This window comes from Montipora capricornis, chromosome 13, assembly GCF_036669925.1.
Source record: "Montipora capricornis isolate CH-2021 chromosome 13, ASM3666992v2, whole genome shotgun sequence".
Classification (NCBI taxonomy): Eukaryota; Metazoa; Cnidaria; class Anthozoa; order Scleractinia; family Acroporidae; genus Montipora; species Montipora capricornis.
The window spans coordinates 367,649-380,878 of NC_090895.1; positions in this window are offsets into that span (position 1 = coordinate 367,649).

Below are 13,230 nucleotides of genomic sequence, written 5' to 3' on the forward strand. Positions count from 1 at the left end.
TATGAAAATTCCACCCGAATCCGAGATTCATCCAATTAGATCGCTGCGATAAGAAATACAAATTTCCATAACAAAAACAAACGGTCGAAAAGTCTGTCGGTTCAAAGTAGGCCTTTAAAAAGCACTTGATCGCGGCTTGCATTTTAGAGCAAAACAAACAAACAACTTTTTCTTTATGTCCAAAAGAGTACAGATAATTGTTATTTAATTCCAGTTGACAATAAAATTCGATTTTCATTCCTGAACAAAGGAAAAACCGATTAAACCACTTTTTGAAAATAACAAACGGTTTAGTACCCAAGGAAAGAATTTGTAGAGTAACTTCTTCCACTAAGTATCACTGGTATTCTGTTTTGTCGTTGTCGTTCTCTTTCGCTCAGTCCTTTTGTTTCTGTTCTAGTCATAGGTCCTCCAGGCATCATGTAACCTTATCAGAGCTTCTAAAGATATGCCAAAAGTTGCAATACAGACAAAAGAGCAGCTCTAAGCAAATTAAAAATAAACACTCAGCTTTAAATTTATATCCCTCCGATACTGGTCAGCGGATACCTCGTCTTGACAGGTATCAATTGATCAAAACATGGATGTCCAATATCAAAACTAGCATGAGACTGGTCACATTGGCATACATGGAGGAGTGGACTTACGTTCGTACGGTACGGACGGTTGATGACATCACGGCTATAAAACCAAAATTTCTCGCATCGATGGATTACCATATATTTTTTTCAACTATGGTGCCGAAGGCGCGCGCGGAGCTCCGCTACAAAGGGCTTTATGGAATGTGCCAGTCAGTTGGCGTTGTAGACATTTTTCTCTTGGGCTCGTTGACCTGAATCTCAATGCTTCATGGCTTATAATTTTAGTGATCAGTTTCATCATTCTATGTCCTATTCCTGTCTGGGCTTCCTTCGGGTCAGTTGCGTTTTTGAACAATAGAAGACCATGTGTACTGAACCTGGTACGCCACTTCGATCTAATTATTAGATCATTGGTTCTGCTTTTGTTTATAGTAAAAAAAATATAAATGAAATAACTACTCATAGTTGGTTAGAGCACTTACCTGTTAAGGTTAGAATTATTTAGGAAGTTACCAAATGCATTTACCAGAAACTCTGATATGTGCTCACTGGTTGCATTGTTGGTAAACTCGAGCTCCTTGACTCTGCCACTTTGTTCCAAACTCCTAACCGTAGCAGAATTGGGAACCTGCGTTTTGTCATCTTCACGCAGCAGGACAAAAGTCTCTTTTACGTTTCTTGACCTTGGCAGCCGAGAGGACTGCCCTGATGATGCCATGTCGCGGAGGAAAAAAGCAAGTAGAAAGTGAACGGTAGACGATCTGTGGTCCTTTCATGATCGAAGGAATCAAATAACACGTGGAATGCAACAATTCAATGTTACTTGTCTTAGCTTCAATCTGTGCCGTCAATTAGCACTCAAATGTCCAAAAAAGGAAATTACAGGAAATTAAATAGAACCTTACGTCGCCTAACACGGCTTTCTGGAGGCCCTACATTGGACTTAATTAAGCACTTGGACCGATATTCCGTTTAAGAAAATGTCACAACCTGAGCCGGAAAAGGCAGTATATTTACAGAAATTGAGTTCGAGATCATTGAGAGCCCAAATTGATTTATTGGGGTACCACAAACGTTTAACTAAACTGAGTTTGCTGATGTCCTTTCGCAGTAAGTCGAGTGGCATTTGTAATCTCTTTATAATTAATAGTTAGATATTTACTGACTTATTTTATTTCGAGACTTGTTTGGAATTCTAATAATTCTTTCATATAACATTTGGATGAGATACTTTTTTTGTTTAGCAGTTAAAAGCAATTCTGAAAACATTCCCGAATTGAACGATTGTGTGACTCCTAACGGCAACGTCTGGAGCAGAGACTCATTGAACAAATTTGCCAGGAAGAATATATTCAATGAATAGTACATATGTATTTTGTTTTTTTTTTCAAATTGTCAAAGACAAAACAAGCGAGTACTTTTACGAACAACGGAGACCAGTATTGAATGTACTTTATTGAGATTTGTTTTGTATTCATTGCGGCGCGAGTTGCGTAAGGTGACAAAATCAATCCGAAATACCCGATAATATGTTATTAGTCCAAGAGCGGCAGCGGCGCTTTATTCATTGCAAATATATTTTTATTCGACTGGCCAGCTTTTCTAGTTTCCCTCTGTAGCTTTTTGTCGCTTGTTTTTTTCCCACTCGTTACTTCAAGCCGAATGAAAACATAAACAAAGGCGCGTAAGGCATCTCGTTAGATAGAGTCTTTAATTACGAAGTGCTTGAACCTTTGGCCCCTACTCAAAAGGTCCGACTAATTTACCTAAAACATTGATTAAATGGCCACAGCTAGCGATACCGGCTCGGAAATTCGAGTCTTACCCAAAGGTCTTATAAACTGGGGCCTGTTGCTAGTCAGGAAAAACCCTTTGTTATTGGGAGAAACCTGATCCCTCCCGAATGCAGAGCCAGGCACACAACACCCTGGGGGAGAAGGGTGGTGGAAAAGACTAAAAGGACCTCTTGAATCTTTGGCCCCAGCTCAAAAGGTCAAAGATTAAGTACTAGAGCCGTTCATTAAATAGCTGACTTGTACGATAAAAAGACCGAACCCCTGACCCCAGCTCAAAGGGTCAAAATCTACCGGAAGCTTTAACTAGACTGCCTTCCAGACAATTGCTTCAACGCTAATGTACTTACATCCTTTATCAATTACCTGTTCCAGCCACTTACTATATTAATAAAGATTCACTCATACGTGTCCCCTGCTCAAAATGTGCTGAACCCTTAACTTAAGTCAAACAGTTACTATAAGATGTGAGACCACCGGGCATAATGGGAAGGCTATCCTTGTTAAGTCATGACTATGTCCCTAAGGTTGTACGAATGTACTTTTGAAATGCATTGCGATGCCATCTACGAAATACTCTTATCTGAGAGGCAGACATTCCTTTTGCTGCAACCCAGGAGGCTTCACCTATGCCAAAGCTGTCTGTCTTATATCTATCTTCATCGAGGTCGCAATGTTGTAAAACGTCTTTGAGAGACCGAGTAAAATTAGATCTAGAAATAGATAACCCATCAGCCCAGCAAAAAAGTGGTCCTGGAGCACCTCCCCTTATTGTAAGGTATGAGTATATATGAGCAACTCTGCCGGGTTTGTTGGATCAATGCCTAAAAGGTTTCAAGACTAATTTGGCGGCCACAATGTTATTAAGTTCTTCCCTTAGAAAGAAAAGTCGGTGGATCGTTATTACATTTTTTTGTCGGCTTACCAGGGTTCCAGTAATTTCTCCAGCCCTTCGTGCTGCAAAAAATGCGAGGGAGTACATTTCCTTTCAGTGCTTTCGCTGATAACACACAGAATACAATTGATTACATGCTGTTATAATACGTTCCATTATTGGCAGTGCAATTGGGAGCCTAGTGTCTTTTGATGGATTTAACATTTTGTTCATGCGTCAGCGTGTTTATGTCGAGATATTGAGCACGGGGGATGTTTGGAGAGCACGAAAGAGGCGTACGAGTTGCACGAGGCGCAGCCGAGTGCAACTCTAGCCTCTTGCATTTGAGTGCTCTCCAAACTTCCCAAGGGCTCAATATCTCGACATACGCACAGCTGACGCATGAACTAATCTGTTTTATAACATTATCAACGAGCTGTTAGTTTGCTGAAGTCATTAGCGTGCTCAATAAGAATATGAAGCACGCTCTCGCTATTGAATTTGATTACGTGAAAATTCTAGCAATATTATAAATAACGATTAAATCTCACCTCAGATCGGTCAAAAACTGAAGGGTGAACTCTTTTTTCCAACGCTTATAAAAAGTCACTCGTGTTAAAAAAATATTTTCCCGAGGTGTTAGTTTGCTGACGTCATTAGCGTGCTCAATAGGAAATTGCGGCACGCTCGCGCTATTGAATTTATGTTATAAATAATTATAATTTGCTTTGTGGAAAGTTTAGATCAATTCCGACGTTTTTGATGAGCCTGCGTCAGTCTGACCACCAGGTATTACACAATATCGCATTTTCATCAAGTTTTTTTCGATTTCGCTCGGATTTTCTCGCTTTTTCGCTCTTACTTGGTATTTCCAAACTTTCCGAACTTACGGAATTAAATAAAACAATTATTCCATTCGCGCTTTTGGATATGAGAATGGTTATAGCCAACTCGGCGCTACGTTGGCTATTTACCATCTCATACCCAACGCGCGTTCATGGGATAATTGTTAAATATCCTCGCAGAGCTAGTTTCGCCATTTCAAATTTTGTAGGGTTTGGCCAACCCGCTAACCGATGAGGAAAACTCAAAGCTGAAACATAAGTCATAACCGTGCAAGTGAACCCTGCTTAGTTTTTCTCTGCCAGATAAACCAGAAGTAGTACTAAGATGTCACTTGAGAGAGGAAAGATCGGAATTGTTGCTAATAATCTCTCACTTTTAAACTGATGTAAAATTTCCCAGGGGCGTCTATACGTAGACAATGAAGCGGCATTAAGGCTAGCTTCAAGCAAGCGTTTTAAGGCATCTCCCAATTCTCCGGCCTCAAATGTTCGGGTTGTGGAGTCGGGACCCGATCCATCCCTTTAGACATGCCCTTGAATTTGTCGACCTGCAACCGAGACAAACTATCAGCTAGCCCATTCTTAACACCAGGTATGTGCTTTGCCCTGAATAGAATGTTATTCCGGAAACATATAAACACCATCTTTCCAATCAAGGATAACAAGTATGGGTCTCGTGATGTCTGCTTATTAATAACATGAAAAACATTCTCATTATCTATAATGAATAGAACATTTTATTTCTTAGATTGTGACACCACAAGCTTAACCCAACAACAATCGGAAAAAAACTTGAGAAAATAAGTATCGCGTTCGGTCTTCCAGTTGTTTGGCAATTTACCATATGCCCAGTGGCTCCCAAAAACTATGCCATATATAACCTTTTGGTTTTGCCGCATCGTAATAAAATCGTTACGTTATCTGACCTGAAGTTGCCAAGCGCCCTCCAAGAAAAATGACTTGCCATTAAAGGATTGGAAAAATATTTTCCATATTTTCAAATCATACTTTATTTCTTTGAATGACATAACGAAATGAAATAACTTTATTAACGTGTCAAAGACTACCAGCACACCACAAGTGCACTAATCGGGGACACTTAATACAAACACAAATACTGTATAGATACTAATACCTACAATATATATTACTATCTACAGGTGATAAGAATTATCAGGCCAATAAAAATATACATATATGTATATCCTTCTACAAAAAAAAATTAAAGTTTTAATCCATTAAAAGTTATGGAAGGGTATTTGGTAAAATATATTATAGTTCAATAAAGTACAATGAAATTAATTAAGTTGCGCAAGAAGAATTCATGAAGAACATAGAACAACCTACAAGACAGACTCTATCTACCAGTTCCGTCAAGTTTTGTTCCTGATATTGTTCTTAAACGGCGCAAGTGTAGTCCAATTCTTTATAGTGGACGATAATTTACTTACTTACTTACTTACTTACTTATTTACTTACCTACTTACGCACTTAATTAATTACTTACTTACTTATTTACTTACCTAATTACTTACTTACTTACTCACTCACTCACTCACTTACTTACTTACTTACTTACTTACTTACTTACTTACTTACTTACTTACTTACTGACTGACTGACTTACTTACTAGTTTGCTTGCTTACTTGCTTGCTTGCTTGCTTGCTTGCTTGCTTGCTTGCTTGCTTGCTTGCTTGCTTGCTTGCTTGCTTGCTTGCTTGCTTGCTTACTTACTTACTTAATTACTTACTTACTTATGCCTAGTACCCCTCCTGGGGCATAGGCCACCTACAAGAGTTCTCCAGCTGTCTCTGTCCTGGGCTTTCCTTTCTAGCTGACTCCAGGTCAGCCCCAATCTCTTGACGACTGCTTTCAAGTCCCGTCTCCTTTTCCTCTTTCCCAGGGGATTCCAAGACAGGGCTTGTCTTGTGATATTTGTAGAAGTCTTTCGGACAGTATGGCCTATCCATCTCCAACGTCTCATCATGATCTCAGCATCTGCAGGCCTCTGGTTGGTTCTTTGCCATAGGTCTTCGTTGTTGATGGTGATTGGTCAACGTATCCGCAAGATTCTTCGTAGACATGAGTTGATAAAGGTCTGCACCTTCTTTGTAGTTGCCTGAGCCATATAGTAGAACAGATTTGACATTGCTTCACAAAGAGTGTTTCCGAATCTAATTGTATCTGGCCGCCTGTTATCTAAGGTTGTCATTTTCACGCTAGCTAACAGTTCACTATAGGAGAAGCTCCAATCATTATAGACTGCCCTCAGCCCTCTCATTGATCCTTTCTAATTTCTTACTGTCCGACTTCCTACAGAATTGCCACGTATTGCCGCAGTATGTTAGGAATGGTAGGACTGCGATTTTATATATTGTAGTTTAGCCTCGATCGGTATGAGCATACGCAGGCGCACCAACACTCTAACCTGCGAACTTGCTTTCTCACATGCAGCTGATATGTGCCCAGAGAAGGTCAGGTTGCGATCTATAGTGACACCTAGTAGTGTTAGGTCCTCAGTAGCTTTAATTGTCACCCCGTCTTTCCTCACGCCTAGCCCATCGATTTTTTGCTTAGACATATTAATCATAGTTTGATAGTTGGAAAGATTTCTTTTAAGAAAGTTCTCCTTGGACCACTCAGAGGTGTTTTTTCGGTCGTTGTTTATTTCCCGAAATGCTTGACCTGTGGCTCTCAATGAGAGAAAAAACATTTCAAAGAAGTGGACCCAGTGACGATCCCCGCGGGCAACGTCTAGTGATCTCCTTCCAGTTACTAGTAACGTGGCCAAGCTTTTTTCTATTTTATGATCGCGGAAATATGAGTCCAACAGGCCGAGGGCTTCCTCATTCAACCCGTAAGCCTTCAACTTGGCGAGAAGCAAAGCATGGTGTAAAGAGTCTTCGACCAAGAGTACGATTCTAGTTTCACAGCTGTAACGCTTTCTGTACGCGGACATAAATGGATCAAAGATACTTTCAAATTTAGCACCCAGCTGTTGAGCAATTATCTGTTATTTACGTTAGTCATATCTTGAGGATTTTCTTTCTTGTGCACAGGGATCCATTCACTCATCTTCCACTCCTTGGGCCATGTGCAGTCCCGTATAACTTTATTAAATATGTAAGTGAGCGATGGTGATATCTCATCTTTGGCAAGTTTAAGGATTTTGGGAGAAAAATTGTCATGACCAGTCGCCTTGTGCGGATTCAAAGTACCGCAAAGCTTTTAGAACTTCATCGTTTGTGACCTCACTGGATCTAAAGGACGAGATTTTAACGCTCATCTCCCTGATTTTTCTTTTTTTACACTGGGATGTTGGTAGTAATCGTTCTCCTGTAGGTTATTTGCGTGATCATTTTCTATGTCATTTGCAATTGTCGAAAAATATTTTTCAATTCATCAGCAACTACAAGCTTAAGGCGGTCTTGCTGTAATTTGCCCTGTATCTCGAGCATAATTTCTGGTCTATTCCCGCTCGTAGCTCGTAAGAGGGGCGTGAACGTATTAAAGAACTTTCTCGAATTGTTACCGAGTTCTTTGGACACCTCTTTCCAGTAGTTTTTTTTCGCCTTCCTCCTCAGCCTGGTTGCTTCGTTTCCCCGTGACTTCCTAATTAATTCCCATGATTCACTACTCATATCTTTACTGAACTTCTTTCCGTATTTTCGTTTCATTCGGATAGCAGCTTTCCATCCAGCATCTATGTAGCGTACATCCTGTTTCCTTACCCTCACAACGTTCATAATCCTATCCCTCCACTGCGCGTAAAGTGTGTCTATGTCATTAATAGATTCCGCTGGGAGCAAATCAGCCTTCTTTAAATCGTTCTTGAAATCATCGATGTTAAGATCCTTAGTGCTCCTACACTTAATGATTTTTGCCTCATGATATTTGAGAGACTTGCAAAGGAAAGAGTAGACCAGTCTATGGTCACATCTTCATCGTTAGTTACGCGTGTAGGTTTCCTGGTGAGACATTTCAGTTGATGAATCTCCATATCAATTAGTATTTTCCTCCTCTCTCTTTCTCTCTCTCTCTCTCTCTCCTCTCTCTCTCTCTCTCTCTCTCTCTCTCTCTCTCTCTCTCTCTCTCTCTCTCTCTCTCTCTCTCTCTCTCTCTCTCTCTCTATGTCTCTCTCTCTCTCTCTCTTTCTGCCTCTCTCTCTCTCTCTCTCTCACTGATACCTGGGGGAAAATACGAATACAAAATGGCCTGAATAAGAAAAAAAGACATACTAGATATTGCGGGAATTAGTCGCGGGAATTTCAACGACAATACAACAATAACAGTAATGCAAGCCGGGGGAACAGAAAATTAAAATACAAGCGTGAAATTAACATGTTTGAGTTGTTTGTTAAGTGCGGGTCGCTCCCTTTCAATTTGGAGAGCTTCCTTGATCTTTAGCCGGAAGGAGTATGAGCCGAGTCTAAAATGGCAAAGCAGTTACCTGAACAGAAGTTCTTACACGACTCGGAATTTTGTAGATGGTGGTAGATATGGGAATTACGAATTGCAAGTGTCCGCGAACTTTGGTACCCAAATGTCTGGTGATTTCATCAATATAGCAGGTGTTACAACATGCACATGTAAATTTGTATACAACCTGGGAAAGCAACGCATTTGGAATCGGGTCCTTCACACTAAAAATGCTTCTTAACTTATAGGAGGTAAAAGGTTAAGCCATTGACTACATTCTTACAACACTTCTTGGCAGTTCTTTACTCGAGTCACAGTGAGAGAATCACTCAAGAGAAACGACCAAACATGTTTTAAATTATCGTTTCTTGGCCCCTTCTCCCTTTTAGCACAACGCAAAATTAAAATCTTTGTCAAGTATTGTAAGGTAAAGACATTAGGTTAGCCTTAACCTCCTATAAGTTAAGAAGAATGTTTAGTGTGAAAAACTCGATCCCAAATGGGTTGCGTTGTTCCCAGGTTGTATACAAGATGTCTTCAAAATTCAAACATTGTGTTGTTTTCTTAAATGTTTAGCAGCTTGAATACCGATTAAAGCTAACTTGAAAAAAATTCTTTAACAGGAAGTCGTTTCATGTGACCTGATTTTTCTATAGTATTGTGGGATATTAAAACCGAATGTAAACGATTTATCACACCACTTGAAGACTTCAAAAGAATTAGAAGTAATGTTTGAGTACTTCAACAATCGCAAGCGGTTACAACTTCTTTGACTCTTAGTAATCAACTTATCCTTCTTTTCTACACCACTTTTTTGTCATCGCTATTCCATTTAACTATTGATCCATTCTATATAACACGAAATAACGTTGGGACATCGCTAGCAGCAATAGGCCACCACAAAAAATACAATAATACTATTTGTTTGTCCCCCCAAATTTTGCATTACCATTGTTTTTGTTTTCTCGTGGGACTTACAATGGTCCCAAGAGAAAACAAAAACAATGCTTATGCAAAGTTTGTGGGACTAACGAAGAGTATTGTAGTAACATATCTTCCTTGCGAGCATCAAAGATTTTTATCTTCCACATGTGAGGATAGAGGTACCGTCATGGTTACTACCATGATTGGCCAATAAAAGGCGAACTTCCCCTTCAGACGCACGGACAGCCGCAGTTGAATTTAAATTTTATGGGTCAATTGAAATTATCATAATTATCTGATAGTTTATGTTACACAACCTACTGGTTGTTTTAACTGTTGGTAACCAGTTTTTGCCAATTCGAAAAGGAATATTAAAACAAGTTGTTTTTAAACTAGAAATTAAAGTTCCTCAGTATCTATGTGATAAACATAACATTACATGGCTGCTTGGGTAAACAAATTTTATCTTCCTGTGTTGATAGTATCTCACAATCGAAAACGAAATTTGTATCCTGGTGCAGTTATGCCTGTAATATCCTCTCTATTAACAGGAGAAGTATTGTATACCTCATCTTTCGACCATGATTGTATCGAATGTATAGAACTGTATTTGATATCGATTAAAAAGGTTTCATTGCCTTTCAAGGTCCCTACTTCTTCGTCGTTTTCTTAAGTCCTTCTATTATGTGGATCTAAATAACTATGTGGACCCATCTTTTTGAAGAATGGTCACGTCCCACTGAATCAAAGGGGCAATTGAAATGAGATCCAGAAAAGAAAATAGTGAAACATTATTTTCATTGCCCCCAAATAAATCGGAGAGTTGTTCTACGATTTTTTTTTTTTTGCCGACGAACGAGAAGAACCCGCAATCCTAATCTCAACGTTGATTGGTATTGCGCATGTGCGACATGCATGTGGCTAGATCCAAACTGGATTTTAGTGCATTCCTTTGGACTTCCACTAACAATGAATGAATGCATAGGACGCAATTTGACCCCGAGCGTGTAGGCAGCGTTGTTTCGTAATCTGATCTCGAGCGTTCAGAGTAATCAGCGTGACTATTTCACTAACTCCTCAAACAGTAAAAGTTATCAGAGCTATAACCTGGAGGATGTCAACTGGAGCATGTGTTGACAATAGTTGAGGGTCTCAATGGGGTATTTGCTTATACAGTCTACGGCTAACGGTTATTTTTCCCCGTTACAGTTTAAATCAGATTAATAAACCTTTCTTTTCTTTTTCAAACCTTAAATTCCAAGTCAGTCTTAGGACCATCTTCTAATGAATTAATTAAGCAAAGTACTAATTAAATACTAGATAGGGCATACTGCTGAAGCATTCCTCTTATATTGTACAAATAGAATAATGAATATAGTTTACTTAAACAGAGTATTTCTTAACGTAGAGCAAAAGAAGGGACGACGCCATACAAGTTACCTATAACAAACATTCTATTTTCTTTTGGTCATGTGCCGAGCATGCCCGTTAAATGGCCTGAAAACACAAGCATGCTATCAGCTAATGGCTTCTTATACTTTCATTTATTTAAAATGGTGTTGCTCTTGGACTTTAATTGAGTGTGGTCTTTCATTGGCTTCTCTTCTCCTGTTGGATAGATATGAATTACGCCTCTCAATATAGCCATATACTCTCATATACGTGCACACACTGGATGAAGAAATTGGAGAATATCTAAAGATGGCTGAAACAAAGGCTGTCAACTTGATTAGACTACATAAACTAGACAGGTGACTCCTGGGTGGAGACCGACCTGGGTCAACTATTTTTGGTCAACGAGTCTTTCAATCCGTAACCGCGCCTGACAGGTCACCCGGCTATACATTTTGGAACAGTTCCAAAGGATCTTTAAAAAGTAGAGACTAGTGAATATTGGTATAGAGACCAAGATAGACGAGCTTCAGAAAAGTTTGGATTCTGAACACGGTAAGGATTCTTAGGAAGGTAATAGAAGTTTGAGGAAACTTGTTGTCACCAAGCTTCCTGGAGTACTGTGAAGTTCCATTAGAAATCCAATGTGCGAAAACAAGATAATAATAATAATAATAATAATAATAACATATTTAACCAGGGTTAACCCGTCAGCAGAAGCTATTATCAATAGGTGCCCTGGGAAACAAAAAAATAGCCAAATAATAGTAAAAGCCCTAAAAAAATTACAATATACATAAAGATAAAAACTATGGACAAGTATACACATATAAGAAGTCTCAAAACTAAAATTAAAAGTTAATTACAAAGAAAATCCTTAAGCTTCGTTTTAAACGTTAATAGAGATTCAAGTTCTTTCAGGTTTGGTGATAAATTATTTTAGGCTTGTGCCCCAGAATAAAAACACCCTTTCTTAGCAGATTCGGTGTGAACATTTGGAACTAAAAGATCAAGACCATTACGCCTAGTAAAGTAATTATGTGATGACTTGACAAAATATTCTTTGAACACATCTGGAGCATTGTTATGGACACATTTAAAAACAAAACGTAAAATATGCATCGCAGAACGTGCCTTAAGGGACATCCAACTTAATTGTCGCAACAGCTGATCTTGACTAAGGCAACTTTCTTTTAAAACAATTCTAGCGGCTCTTGTTTATAACCGTTCTAATATTTCATATCTAGAAGGAGCTAAATTATTCCAAACAAAATCGCAATAATCTAACTTAGGGAGAATCATGGTTGTAAACACTCTTTTAGCTGCGTGAATCGTGAGACTTTTTCTGGCCCTACTTAACATCCAAAGATGTCTAGATAACTTATTAACCAGCCGAGTAACGTGTTCCTTAAAAGATAGTGACTGGTCTAGGTATACGCCCAAGTACTTATAGAAAGGCTTACAATTGAGGACTTGATGTCCTAAATAAACACCGCAAAGATTGTCAGAGTCAATTTGATTGCGTTTCATAGAAGTTCCAAAGATCACATATTCAGTTTTCTTAGGATGAATAAACAAATCGTTCTTGGTAGACCAATCTGAGAGAAGCCTGAGCTCGACATTTAACATCTGCAACAGCTGGTTTGCATCTGAGGCTACGTAATAGATGACGGTATCATCAGCATACATTAATACATTGGCAGCCTGTAAACAGTTTGGCAGATCTGTGACATACAAAGAAAGTAGCAGAGGGCCCAGTATGGAACCTTGTGGAACTCCGGAGACCACTTGTTGAGGCTGGGACAGGACACCTTCTACGATCATTTAGGTAATCAGACATTCAACGATGCTCATTATCACGAATTCCAAACAATTGCAATTTATCGAGCAAGATTCTATAATCAATAGTGTCAAAAGCCTTACGAAAGTCCACAAAGATGGCACCTGTTAGCTGACCAGCATCCATATTCCTTCTTATGGAGTTAGTAAGGAAAGTAATTGCACTCTGTGTCGAATGCTTACGACGGAAACCACATTGGTATCTAGAAAAAGGTTGTGTGACTCCAGATAATCCACCAATTGCTGCTGGACAGCCCGTTCAAGAATCTTTGACACCACAGGCAAAATTGAAATCGGACGATAATTGTCGATGTCATCCCTCACCCCATCTTTGAAGAGTGGAATAGCCTTAGCATGTTTCCAATCATGAAGTATACACTGAGTCGTAATAGACAAATTGATAATATGTGTTATAAGGACGCTGATAGTTACAGCACTATCTTTTAACAACCTAGATGGGAGACCATCAAGGCCTGTTGCTTTTGTTGACTGGTGCCATGTAAAACTTATCAGAAGAAGACTTGGAAAAAATCGGCCAAGCAACAGAAGTTCTTTTGAATCG